We start from the raw sequence: 14,105 nt of genomic DNA, 5'->3' as shown, positions 1-14,105 counted from the left end.
GAGACGATTGCGGAGAGAGAGTGTAAGGAGGTCACATGACTGTAGAGGCAGCTGAGAGGAGTGAGACGCACATTACAGCACTGACGGGCCCAGCCGACTGTCATGTCCAGTGTAATAAAGAAAGTGTCGTGGTCAGGACGGGAGCATGTGGAGGAGGAGGAGGACGGGGAGAACAAGCCAACAAGGCAATTAGGGGCTGTATGAGGAAATAGAGTAATAGGGAGGTATAATGTGTGTTGGGAGTTACCTTAAATGAGAAGGATCTAGGGGTTTTAGTTGTCTAATTCTGGGCAGTGTCATTCTGTGGCTACTAAAGCAAATAAAGTTCTGTCTTGTATAAAAAAGGTCATTAACTCAAGGGATAAAAACATAATTCTGCCTCTTTATAGGTCCCTGGTGAGGCCTCATCTGGAGTATGGGGGCAGTTTTGGACTCCAGTCTTTAAGAGGGATATAAATGAGCTGGAGAGAGTGCAGAGACTAAGTGCAACTAAACTGGTTAGAGGGAGGGAAGACTTAAATTATGAGGGGAGACTGTCAAGGTTGGGGTTGTTTTCTCTGGAAAAAAGGCGCTTGTGAGGGGACATGATTAGACTTTACAAGTACATTAGAGGACATTATAGACAAATAGCAGGGGACCTTTTTACCCATAAAGTGGATCACCGTACCAGAGGCCTCCCCTTCAGACTAGAAGAAAAGAACTTTCATTTGAAGCAACGTAGGGGGTTCATCACAGTCAGGACAGTGAGGTTGTGGAATGCACTGCCGGGTGATGTTGTGATGCTGATTCAGTTAATGACTATAAGAGGGACTTGGATGATTTCTTGGACAGACATAATATCAAAGGCTATTGTGATACTAAACTCTATAGTTAGTATAGATATGGGTATATAGAATTTAATTAAAAGTAGGGAGGGGTGTGTGTGTGGGGCTGGGTTTTCATTTGGAGGGGTTGAACTTGATGGACTTTGTCTTTTTTCAACCCAATTTAATTATGTAACTATGTAACTATAAGTATAAGGGGATATGCTGATAGCGCTAATAGAGGGGCAGGGGTAAGGATAAGGATTTTAGGCTAATGGGGGCACTAGGATGCAGGTAGGAAGGGTAGATTGAGTGGTAATGGAGGGGCAAGTGGTGGGGGTGGGATAAGAAATAAGGCTAATGGGGGCAGGTCCGGACTGAGAATTAAAATAGGCAATGGCATTTCAGGTACCCAGAGGCCCAATCAGCCCACATAGAGGCCCAAACAGCCCCCACCAGCCCACTAAATACTGACTTTCTATGGGACCTTATAGCAGCCCCTCTGGCATTTGCCAGAACCCACAGATTGCCAGTCCGGGCCTGAATGGGGGGGTAAAGGGGGTCAGGATTAGGTGTTAGGCATGAAAGGGGTTGTGTCTGATCCCTGGGATATAAACTGAGCTCACACACCCACAGTGATGCTGTAACTGAGCACTTTGCATGTTCTCACCAGTAGGAATATTTCCCTTTATCATATAAGGCTAATAGGTGAGATACAAACTAGAGATAATAACTGTACAGCACTGAGAGGCTCCTCTGTTTCTATGACACAAACTTCCTTATTATCAACTTCTCGGTTTTGGGCTCCGGCCTCATGTCAGTTCCTACAGGAGAAATACTCCTACTCACTGCCGTGAACTTGCACCAGAATTATTTGATTTTGAAACAGTGTAGCAGAATTCCGCTTTCCTCCATTACTACATTGTGTCTGGAGTCTGTACCTGCAGAACAGGGAAACTAACCTGTGTAATGAATGTAGATTCTTTATATTGTAAGCCTGTGATCAACCAAAAATAAGAACCCAGTTTTGATGTCTGTAACAAGGCCTCTATGTTTGGAAGTGTAATTTCCAGTCCTAGGGTGACAGAGGATGCTGGGAGTTGCAGTTACTACTATTCCGTTTGTTGAATGAAATAAGTGAACCAGGTTCAGGATTGGAAGGGAAGATTTGTTCTGAGCCACTTCCTAATATATATTCATTACACACTGGCTTTCAAGCTATTTGTAAATGCAATTGCTATGTGGGGGTCTGGCCCTTAAAACAAAGTAGCAGAGGTCTGTTAATCAGCTGGCTTGTGCTACATTGTTTTAGGAGTCAGAACCAGCAGTACAGAGAATAGAAACCTCCAGAGAAATACTTGTTTCAATAGCAATGACATGGACATATAAATGTAAAACTTAGTGAAAGGTGTTGGTTCCTTATGCCAATAAAGTCAGATTCCGGAGTCATATATTGGTCCCTGTTTCCTGGGACAGTGGGGAAAAGTGTATTTTTCATGGTCTCCGCAGTTATCACACGCCTATGTTAGTACAGGTATGGGATCCGTTATCTGGAAACCCATTATCGAGAAATCTCTGAATTATGAAAAGGCTGTCTCCTATAGATGCCATTATATCCACGTTTTTTAAAATGATTTTCCTTTTTCTCTGTAAAAATAAAAGAGTAAAGGTGTGGGACCTGGGGCTTTCTGGATAATGGATCTATCCATAATTTGGATCGTCGTCCCTTAGGTCTACATGAAAATCATAAACCCAATAGGCTGGTTTTGCTTCCAATAAGGATTAATTATATCTTAGTTGGGATCAAGTACAAGTTACTGTTTTATTATTACACAGAAAAAGGAAATCATTTTTAAAAATTTGGATTATTTGGATAAAATGGAGACTATGGGAGATGGCCTTTCTGGATAACGGGTTTGCCTATTACATGTCCCATACATGGACCTTGCACTTGATCCAAACTAAGATATAATTGATCCTTATTGGAGGCAAAAACCTGCCTATTGGGTTTATTTAATGTTTACGTGATTGTGTAGTAGACTTAAGGTATGAAGATCCAAATTACAGAAAAATCCATTATCTGGAAAACCCCCAGGTGCGGCTCTCCTGGAATGATATGTATGGACATTCTCTGACATAACAGGAACAATATGAAGTAGCTGCACGGGGCGTATGAGCAGTTTCATGCTGCTTTGGCCTGCAGTTCACCACTTTGTAAGTTAGGGGCCACCCAGTCAGTGTGGGCCCTCTGTAAATGCCCATTTATTAAAGTGACCCTTAAGACTGCTGAGCCCTGAATGTACCTGCATGTGTGACCAACTCTATCAGCAATGGCTGCCAGACTGCAGAGCAGAATCTCTTTGGCACAGTGAGTGGACGTTGAGTTATTTACAGTGTTTAAATGTGTCAATGGACAATCGGGCCTGTGTTTGTAGTGGAATCACTAGAGCGCTGCTGATAATGTGATTATCTAGACTGGCAGAGTGTCAAGGCTGCAGGCACTTACTTACTCATGTTCAGTGGAACCTCCCTTACAGCTCCTCTGCTTCTGCTGCTCCCAATGAAAACAAAGAACTCTCTCTGAGCAGCTTGCTAACTCTCTCCCTCCCAGCTATGTAGCACCAGGCAACTCACAGCTTTACCTTGGGACTAGGGCCACTGGCTGTCAGATTGTTCAACTGCCACATTACTCTTCTGAGCAATTTTACCCAATGAAAACAAAGAACCGTCTCTGAGCAGCTTGCTAGCTCTCTCCCTGTAGAACCAGGCAACTCCCAGCTCTGCCTTTCCACTAGGGCTACTGCCTGTCAGATTGTTCAACTGCCACATTACTCCCCACTCTTTAGGGACATATAACCATCCTTACTCTTCTGAGCACTTTTCCCACTGAAAACAGAACCGACTCTGAGCAGCTTACTAACTCTCTCCCTCCCAACTAGGCAGCAGCAGTCAACTCACAGCAGCTCTGCCATTGGACTAGGGCTATTGGCTGTCAGATTGTTCAACTGCCACATTACTCCACACTCTTTAGGGACATATAACCATTCTTACTCTTCTGAGCACTTTTCCCAATAAAAACAGAACCGACTCTGAGCAGCTTACTAACTCTCTCCCTACCAACTAGGCAGCAGCAGTCAACTCACAGCTCTGCCTTTGGTCTAGGGCTACTGGCTGTCAGATTGTTCAACTGCCACATTACTCCCCACTCTTTAGGGACATATAACCATCCTTGCTGTCCAGAGCACTTTTGCAATTTACATGAATTATTTTCTTCTTTTTCATGATGTTAGCAGTTCAACATTGCTGATATTATTATACGTGTGTAACAGGTGTTACAGGCCTGGAGGCCAGACCAAGCAGCAAAAGCTTAGGTTACTGATGCAGGAATTGTCAGGAGCCTGGAGTGCCCTATTCTATTGCAGATGTATTATATTTGCAGCACTAAACTACTAACTTCACAAAAGGAAAAATTGCAAAAATATGCAGATGAGCACTCTGTGCAATTTTAAATGAACTTGTATGGGTTGGTATATGTTCCCTTTATTCAGCAGGCCGTTGAGGTGCCACATTTCTAGGCTCACAGGTTAGCCATTCATTTTGGAAATTCTATATTCCTTCTTATGGAATGTGATTAATAAGGCAGGGAATAAAAATAGGACCAACGCTGAGCTATAAATACTTCTTTTTCCAAGTGTTGTGTCACATACAGTTCTGAGAGGAACACATGGCTTTCCATGACTTCTGACTTCCTATTAGAAACTTCCCTTTTGTATTCTAAAAAGAATCTCTCTGGTCTGTCCAAAATAGCGACAGAGACATACTGGAGTCTTGGAAGAGCTGCTAACTCTCCCCAGACTAAGAGACTTTCTTTTTACCCCTTATTTATATAGCGCCAACTTATTCTGCAGGGATTATTTATCATCCCCACCAGTGCCTCTGTCCTTTTTGCCCATTTATTTTAATAATAGGTTATGCATTATGCCACTAGGAGGCGCATGTAATTAACACTATTGGCAGGGAAGACAACCTTGGATAATGGCATTGCTGCAAAGATACATTGAAAGCATTTTAATCACTCCCCTGTAGATAAACTAGCAATAACTCAGTGGACTTCTAATACTTATGGCAGGGCGCTTCCCCCTTGTGTTTATTAGTAGCCCCGGGGGACATTGTTCTCACCTCAGGCAACATTCTTTCAGAAGGGCTTTCTATTGGTTTGTTCACAAGGATTTAATGTTGTTAAGAACCTTTGCAGCAATGCTGTATTTGAAGGATTTAAGCTGTTTCTCCTTAATCTATCTTCATTCAGGAGTTGGTTGTCAGATAAATCCAATATATCTTATAGGGGGCTCCTTTTGCCTAGAAGATGTATTAGAGCTCACTCTATTAAAACCCCCAGACATCATGTCTCTCTACATGCAGAATTTGTGCAAAAGGCAGTTATTTTGTTTGTACTGGAATCAGTTATTTGAGTGAGCTCTAATACATCTGTTAGGAAAGGAAGCCCACCTATAAGATGTATTGGATCATTCATCTGACACCCAACTCCTGAATGAAGAGAAACAGATGCTGAGAGAGGGATAGTGAATTTAAACTTGATTATGAATTATATTATTATTATTATATTATTGTTTTTGAATTATTTTCATTCTTCTTCTGACTCTTTCCATCTTTTAAATAGGGGTTCACTGACCCAATCTATAAACAAATGCTCTGTAAGGTGACACATTTATTGTTATTGCTACTTTTTATTACTCACCTTTCTATTCAGGCCTCTCCTATTCATATTCCAGTCACTTATTTAAATTAGTGTATGGTTGCTAGGGTAATTTGGACCCTAGCAACCAGACTGCCGAAACTGCAAACCGGAGAGCTGCTGAATAAAAGCTAAATAACTCGAAAACCCCAAATGATAAAAAAATGAAACTCAGTTGCAAATTGTATCAGAATATCACTCTCTACATCATACTAACAGTTAACTCAAAAGTGAACAACCCCTTTAAACTGGTCTCTGATAACAGTTGAGGAAAAAATGGTTGAACCTGAAATCTTGGCATGATCTCTCGGTGTATGGCCTGTTGGGAATGTCAGCATGCCTTCTGACAGGACCTCCATTCCTTCCTCCTGCCTGCATCCCAGAACTTCCATTCCTTCCTCCTGTCTGCATCCTAGGACTTCCATTCCTTCCTCCTGCCTGCATCCTAGGACTTCCATTCCTTCCTCCTGCCTGCATCCCAGAACTTCCATTCCTTCCTCCTGCCTGCATCCCAGAACTTCCATTCCTTCCTCCTGTCTGCATCCTAGGACTTCCATTCCTTCCTCCTGCCTGCATCCCAGAACTTCCATTCCTTCCTCCTGCCTGCATCCCAGAACTTCCATTCCTTCCTCCTGTCTGCATCCTAGGACTTCCATTCCTTCCTCCTGCCTGCATCCCAGAACTTCCATTCCTTCCTTCTGTCTGCATCCTAGGACTTCCATTCCTTCCTCCTGCCTGCATCCTAGGACTTCCATTCCTTCCTCCTGCCTGCATCCCAGAACTTCCATCCTTCCTTCTGCCTGCATCCCAGAACTTCCATTCCTTCCTCCTGCCTGCATCCTAGGACTTCCATTCCTTCCTCCTGCCTGCATCCTAGGACTTCCATTCCTTCCTCCTGCCTGCATCCTAGGACTTTCCTTCCTTCCTCCTGCCTGCATCCTAGGACTTCCATTCCTTCCTCCTGCCTGCATCCTAGGACTTCCATTCCTTCCTCCTGCCTGCATCCTAGGACTTCCATTCCTTTCTTCTGCCTGCATCCTAGGACTTCCATTCCTTCCTCCTGCCTGCATCCTAGGACTTCCATTCCTTCCTCCTGCCTGCATCCTAGGACTTCCATTCCTTCCTCCTGCCTGCATCCTAGGACTTCCATTCCTTCCTCCTGTCTGCATCCTAGGCTCTCCATTCCTTCCTCACACCTGTATCCTAGGACTTCCATTCCTTCCTCCTGCCTGCATCCTAGGACTTTCCTTCCTTCCTCCTGCCTGCATCCTAGGACTTCCATTCCTTCCTCCTGCCTGCATCCTAGGCTCTCCATTCCTTCCTCCCACCTGTATCCTAGGACTTCCATTCCTTCCTCCTGCCTGCATCCCAGGACTTCCATTCCTTCCTTCTGCCTGTATCCTAGGACTTCCATTCCTTCCTCCTGCCTGCATCATAGGACTTCCATTCCTTCCTCCTGCCTGCATCCTAGGACTTCCATTCCTTCCTCCTGCCTGCATCCTAGGACTTCCATTCCTTCCTCCTGTCTGCATCCTGGGCTCTCCATTCCTTCCTCCCACCTGTATCCTAGGACTTCCATTCCTTCCTCCTGCCTGCATCCCAGGACTTCCATTCCTTCCTTCTGCCTGTATCCTAGGACTTCCATTCCTTCCTCCTGTCTGCATCCTAGGACTTCCATTCCTTCCTCCTGCCTGCATCCTAGGACTTCCATTCCTTCCTCCTGCCTGCATCCTAGGCTCTCCATTCCTTCCTCCCGCCTGTATCCTAGGACTTCCATTCCTTCCTCCTGCCTGTATCCTAGGACTTCCATTCCTTCCTCCTGCCTGCATCCTAGGCTCTCCATTCCTTCCTCCCGCCTGTATCCTAGGACTTCCATTCCTTCCTCCTGCCTGTATCCTAGGACTTCCATTCCTTCCTCCCGCCTGCATCAGATAAACATGGTGTGAAAAGAGCAGAAATCTTAGAGCACAGGCAGCACAGAAGGAAAGATGCTTCAGGAGCTATCAATTTTAATCTGAAGCATGCTAGGGTTGTATCTGAGAGAAGATTAAAGTGTTTTATTATGGAGCCCATTTATACGCCCCTGTATAAACAAGCCACTGATCCTACCTATGTGGTGCATAAACATTGTTCTTGTGCAGTTTTGTGAAGCTAATTCTTAGGGGTCTGAAATGTAATATTATTAATTCAATGCACATTTCTTGGTTTATTCCAGGCATTCCGGACAGTGGAGGTAACCCGCTGGGTCATATGTGGCATGATTGGAATTTTCACTGGTCTCATCGCCTGCTTCATAGACATCATGGTGGAGAAACTGGCCGGAGTAAAGTACTGATCAAAGACAGTATCCTTCCCAAGATGGCTACTTTCCCTATTAAAGGCACACAGATGCCCAATAGCATAACTTTGGTCAAGAGCCAGTAAACATATCATTGATATATTAATTCTTCCTTTTAGTCCTACCTCCGCAGACTTTCTTTGAAGATCTGATTTTACCACTTTGAAGGGTTCATTTATTATGCTGGGTTAGGACACAAAGTTCACAAAATCCATACTATTTTTTGCATTTTGCTATATTTCCTCTAAATACAGGACTTGCACCATTTTACTGTGTCTGTACAATGAAGCCCTGCTATTAAATATGAAATATATGACATTCCTGCTACCCAGTTACTTCAAAGGCAGGAAATATGTAATTGGATAGAGGCTTTTTGCTTATCCCCCTCTATCCTCTGGCTGCTTGGGGTGGGGGATAAGGATAAGGGCGCATTTGGGTTCCTTACTCATGTTAAGCTATACTATATGGGGGGAGTGGGGCAGTGTGACTCAGGACCCTTACAACCCTAGAGCCATTATACACCAGGGTTTGTAATGTGAGAAAGTAAACCCAGTAGTAAATATCAGCGCTGGACCCACCCTTTTCCAAAGACGACCGGACCAGACAGCACATAAATGATATTACTGCCCTTTTATTTCACTCATGTTGCCTTAGTTTAAATCCACAAAGACATTGACAAGTTCACAGAGAAAGGAGGCCTTCTCACTGCTGCTATGGGCTGCATTAAACTGCGCCTTTGTCATGATTGGCTCACTCATTGTCGCCTTCATTGGAGTAAGTTCTGCTCTTTTATTACCTAGTCAAGTATCCCCATACAAACCTCTCTGCAAAGGTGTACAGGTATGGAATCCGTAATGCAGAAACCAGTTATCCAGAAAGCTCCAAATTACGGAAAGGCCATCTCCCATAGACTCCATTTTATCCAAATAATCTAGTTTTTTTTTAAAATAATAACCTTTTTCTCTGTAATAAAAAAACAGTCACTTGTACTTGATCCCAACTAAGATATAATTAATCCTTATTGGAAGCAAAACCAGCCTATTGGCTTTATTTAATGTTTATATGATTTTCTAGTAGACTTAAGCTAGGAAGATCCAAATTATGGAAAGATCCATTAACCCGGAAAACCCAGGACCCGAGTATTCTGGATAACAGGTCCCATACCTGTATACGTAGTCCAGTTGTCTCTGTCTATTTGCATTAGGACTATATTTGGCCTTCCCTAGCAGCAGTATGGCAATGCAGTGTGTACCATAGTCCATACATACAGTTGGAGCTGCCAAATTTTCTATTTACTGTAACCTAGTGGCGCCATTATATGCACAATATACCCTATTTCTAAGTGGATGAATGGTCGGTAGGGCAATTTGGCACATGCGCACTTTAGTAGCTCAGAGAGTGGCACTAAAACACCCAAAACTGCCTGTTATAAGCCAGGATGGTATTCAGAGCCAATAAGGCACTAAAGCCTATACTTGTTAAGGCTTTCTCACTTTAAAATATGCATTCCTATTGGATAATCACTTGCCCAAGAACTTTCAGGCGATTGGCATTGTGGGCACCAACTAGTCCAAAAGCTCCCTATGTCCTATTGCTGTTATCTGTGTGTATATGTCAGTTACTATATATTCCATATGACAGTTGTTAGCCCCTGTGGATTTGTGTATAGCATTAAAGCTAACCATGGCAGTCAGCTGTGTACCATTAGCCCATACTCCAGCCTATAGCTAGATAGTGCTTACTATATCAAGCCTGCTTTCCTCCTGAGATAGATGCACTACAACTCCCAGCATGCTCTGAAAGTAAAGCACATAACACTGGCAAATGACAGGTGGGGGATCATTGGCAGAAAAGGAACGCTGAAGGGGTGGTTCACCTTTAAGTTAACTTTTAGTATAGAATGGCTGATTCTGAGCAACTTTTCGTAATGTCTTAATTATTTATTTTCATGGCTTTTTTTAATGATTTGCTTTTTTCTTGGCTGCATGGCTGCTAGGGTAGTTTGGACCCTAGCAACCAGATTGCTGAAATTGCAAACCAGTAGAGCTGCCGAATAAAAAGCTAAATAAATCAAAAACCACAAATAATAAAAAATTAAAACTAATTCCAAATTGTCTCAGAATATCCCTCTCTATATCATAATTAAAGGCAATGCAACCCCTTTAACTTTTCCCTATATTTCATCTTTCAGCCTGTGGCAGTGGCATTCCGCAAATCAAGTGTTTTTTAAGTGGAGTCAAGATCCCACACGTTGTAAGACTCAAGGTACCAGCATATATATTTATGTCTTAACCACCTAAATGTAAATTGGTCAGAGTAATTTTAGTGCCGGTGCGATCCTATGTATTGTTAAATATAGTGGAGGGTCTGGGTTTTTTGTACACTGAAATTAAGTTGAATTTTAAGGGCAACTGTTTTTTCATTCATCAGGGAAAAAAAGGACTTGGGTTTAGTAAACCAAAGAGTTATTGTTTTTATCTGATTTGCTCATTCTTAGGGCTCTTACTGACAAGCGTTTTTACCTGCGCTCCCCTGCGTTCTGTTTTTCTGCGTTCAGACGCAGGGGAGCGCAGGAATAGACGCATTACATTTTTTCCAATGGGGCCGTACTCACACAGGCGCGTGTAGGCGCCGAACGCAGGAAAAATGCAGCATGTTGCGTCTCAACCTGCGTTCGGCGCCTACACGCGCCTGTGTGAGTACAGCCCCATTGGAAAAATGTAATGTGTCTATTCCTGCGCTCCCCTGCGGCTGAACGCAGAAAAACAGAACGCAGGGGAGCGCAGGTAAAAACGTTAGTCAGTAAGAGCCCTTATGGCTCCTTATTATTCATAATGAAATAAAAGAGAAATGGTTCCAGTTGCCATTATGTATAATACTTTGCAGTAAAGTTGAGCGCAGAGCATTGATTCTTTGTATTTTAATTTTTAAAGTCGAACGGGCATCGCTTCTGTTGTTTACACCATTACTGCCTGGAGTTAAAGGAGAAGGAAAGTTAAACTAAAGAAGTAGGTAGAAATGTTGTACATGATGTTTTCTGCTTCTGTACCAGCCCAAGGCAACCACAGCCCTTTAGCAGTAAAGATCTGTGTCTCCAAAGATGCCCCAGTAGCTCCCCATCTTCTTTTCTGCTGATTCACTGCACATGCTCTGTGCTGCTGTCACTTACTGAGCTTAGGGAGCCACTCACAATATACAGTACACATAGAATAGAAATGTCACAATATAAGGCTGATTAGTAATTAATACAGATAATTACTACATGGCAGCACAGAAACCAGTGCAATTAGCATCAGAATTTAATAATCAGCAAACCTGTAGCATCAGCTTATATTACAGCCAGGGAAGCTCATTTTCTGCTGGATAATTAGTGACGAGCCCTAAGCTTAGCTTCTCAACAGCCAATCAGAGCCCACTGAGCATGTGAGTGTCACAGACACTTTCCAAGATGGTGACCCCCTGTGACAAGTTTGAAGTCCTGGATCATTGCTGCTATTGACAAGCTGAACCTTTAGCCTTATGCAATAAGTTCATTATATAAAATATGTCAGTTTTAGCTATATTTATTTTTAAGGTTTAGTTCTCCTTTAACAAAATGTGTTATCCGACACTCTACTGCCCTTTTACAGATTCTGTCTCATTTAAAGCCAACTTTTCCCAAGCCAAGAACATGGTTACACATGCCACTCACGTCTGCGTTCTCTGAATTTAGGAAGGTCCTATGATCCACTCAGGAGCTGTGGTTGCAGCCGGAATTTCACAAGGAAGATCAACCTTCCTGAAGAAGGATTTTAAGGTCAGTATCTGAAAATGCATCTTCTGGGATCCAAGTATTCTTAGGGTTAATATCACACAGTACAATAGCCTTTGGACCTAACACCTAACTTCCTGTTCTCAAGTTTGCAAAAACCTATCACAGAGCTTACACTCTTAATAAAAGCAGATATAGATCAAATGAAAGCTCTCTGCACTCTATGATTTGACCAGATAATATATGAATTATGTATGAGAAAGGAATAGGGCATATGGTCTTTTTGGTATATTTTCCCTTTAAATACTGCAAATGATTCCGTTAGTGTGTGTTTGTATGCACAACAGGCAGAAATGCATAATTCTAAAGCTGGGAACACTTGAAGTTTGTTTGGTTGAGGCTGCGTAAATCCTCTGTTAAATAAATCTGTCGCCATATGTTAGGAAGTTGCACGGCTATCATGTTTCGGTGCTTCAAATCTGGGAGACTCATGATCTTTGAATACTTTCGCAGAGACACAGAAAAGAGAGACTTTGTATCAGCCGGAGCTGCTGCCGGGGCTCGGCTGCGTTTGGCGCCCCCCGTCGGTTTGTTTTTTCTACTTCTTCTGTTATGAAACTTATTGTTAAAAAAGGATAAGTAAACCTTTAAAATAAGTGAATGTAAAATTGATGAGGGGGCTATTCTAAGCACTTTTTGCCATTTACATTTATTATTTGTTTTCTTTTTATTCCACAATATTAAAGGATACATGTACTGTTAATATGAATGAATTTTGTTCCAACAGCACCACCTACTGGTCAGTTTCCCACCAGTCTGACCACCAAGTAGTCAAGGAAGTTGTCAGGAGAAAGAAAGAGGCTGCTCTGTTGTTCTTCTGCTTAGGAAAATAATTCGAAACCTTTCTCAAATCTTTCCTAAGCAGAAGAACAACAGAGCAGCCTCTTTCTTTCTCCTGACAACTTCCTTGACTACTTGGTGGTCAGACTGGTCAGAAACTGATCAGCAGGTGGCGCTGTTGTAACAAAATTCATTCATATTAACATTACATGTATCCCTTAATATCTTGGAATAAAAACAATTTTACATTCACTTATTTTAAAGGTTTACTTATCCTTTAAGTATAAAATAACATTTCACTGGCAGAAAAATAATGTTTTCTGTGTACATTTGGGCACTGAAAGAAAAGAACCCACATTTCACCCTAACTGGCCTTCAGGCTGGGCCCCTTAACTCATAAGAAGGTCACAGAGATATATAGAAACATTGGGGTAACAGTCACCCTGCTATAGTTCCAGGGGTACCCAGGGCACAAATAAGCACTCACCCCAAATCTACCCCTAACTGGCCTTCAGACTGGGCCCCCTTAGCTCATAACAAGGTTACAGATATATAGAAACATTGGGGTAACAGTCACCCTGCTATAGTTCCAGGGGTACCCAGGGCACAAATAAACACTCACCCCAAATCTCCCCCTAACTGGACTTCAGACTGGACCCCTTAGCTCATAACAAGGTTACAGATATATAGAAACATTGGGGTGTCACCCTGCTATAGTTCCAGGGGTACCCAGGGCACAAATAAGCACTCACCCCAAATCTCCCCCTAACTGGCCTTCAGACTGGACCCCCTTAGCTCATAACAAGGTCACAGATATATAGAAACATTGGGGTAACAGTCACCCTGCTATAGTTCCAGGGGTACACAGGGTACAAATAAGCACTCACCCCAAATCTCTCCCTAACTGGCCTTCAGACTGGGCCCCTTAGCTCATAACAAGGTTACAGATATATAGAGACATTGGGGTAACAGTCACCCTGCTATAGTTCCAGGGGTACCCAGGGCACAAATAAACACTCACCCCAAATCTCCCCCTAACTGACCTTCAGACTGGGCCCCCTTAGCTCATAACAAGGTTACAGATATATAGAAACATTGGGGTAACAGTGACCCTGCTATAGTTCCAGATGTGCCAACCATGCAGTTGCTCATATTAAACAGTCTGTTTTTGCATTTTTTTCTCACTTGCAGTAGAATGTAGACTGCTCTGAACTAATATAAACCTATGTAAAAAAATTAGCCCCAGTTCTTCAATATATAAAAGACCTAGTGGACCAGAATGAGGAAGTTTTATATTTGTATTTTCCTAAAAGATTGTCTTTATCTTAACAGGAGAACAGCTATCAGTACTTTGAGCTTCCAATCTTCATGTTTATGGGAGTAGTAGGTAAGAGATATGTTATATTCGGGCCAGAACATTGCCCAAAGGGAACATTGCCCATAGGGTACATTGCTCATAGGGAACATTGCCCATAGGGAACATTGCTCATAGGGAACATTGCCCATAGGGTACATTGCCCATAGGGAACATTGCTCATAGGGAACATTGCCCATAGGGAACATTGCCCATAGGGTACATTGCTCATAGGGTACATTGCCCATAGGGAACATTGCTCA

The sequence above is a fragment of the Xenopus laevis genome, chromosome 9_10S (genome assembly GCF_017654675.1).
Source record: "Xenopus laevis strain J_2021 chromosome 9_10S, Xenopus_laevis_v10.1, whole genome shotgun sequence".
Lineage (NCBI taxonomy): Eukaryota > Metazoa > Chordata > Amphibia > Anura > Pipidae > Xenopus > Xenopus laevis.
Note: the sequence above shows the minus strand (reverse complement) of the source record.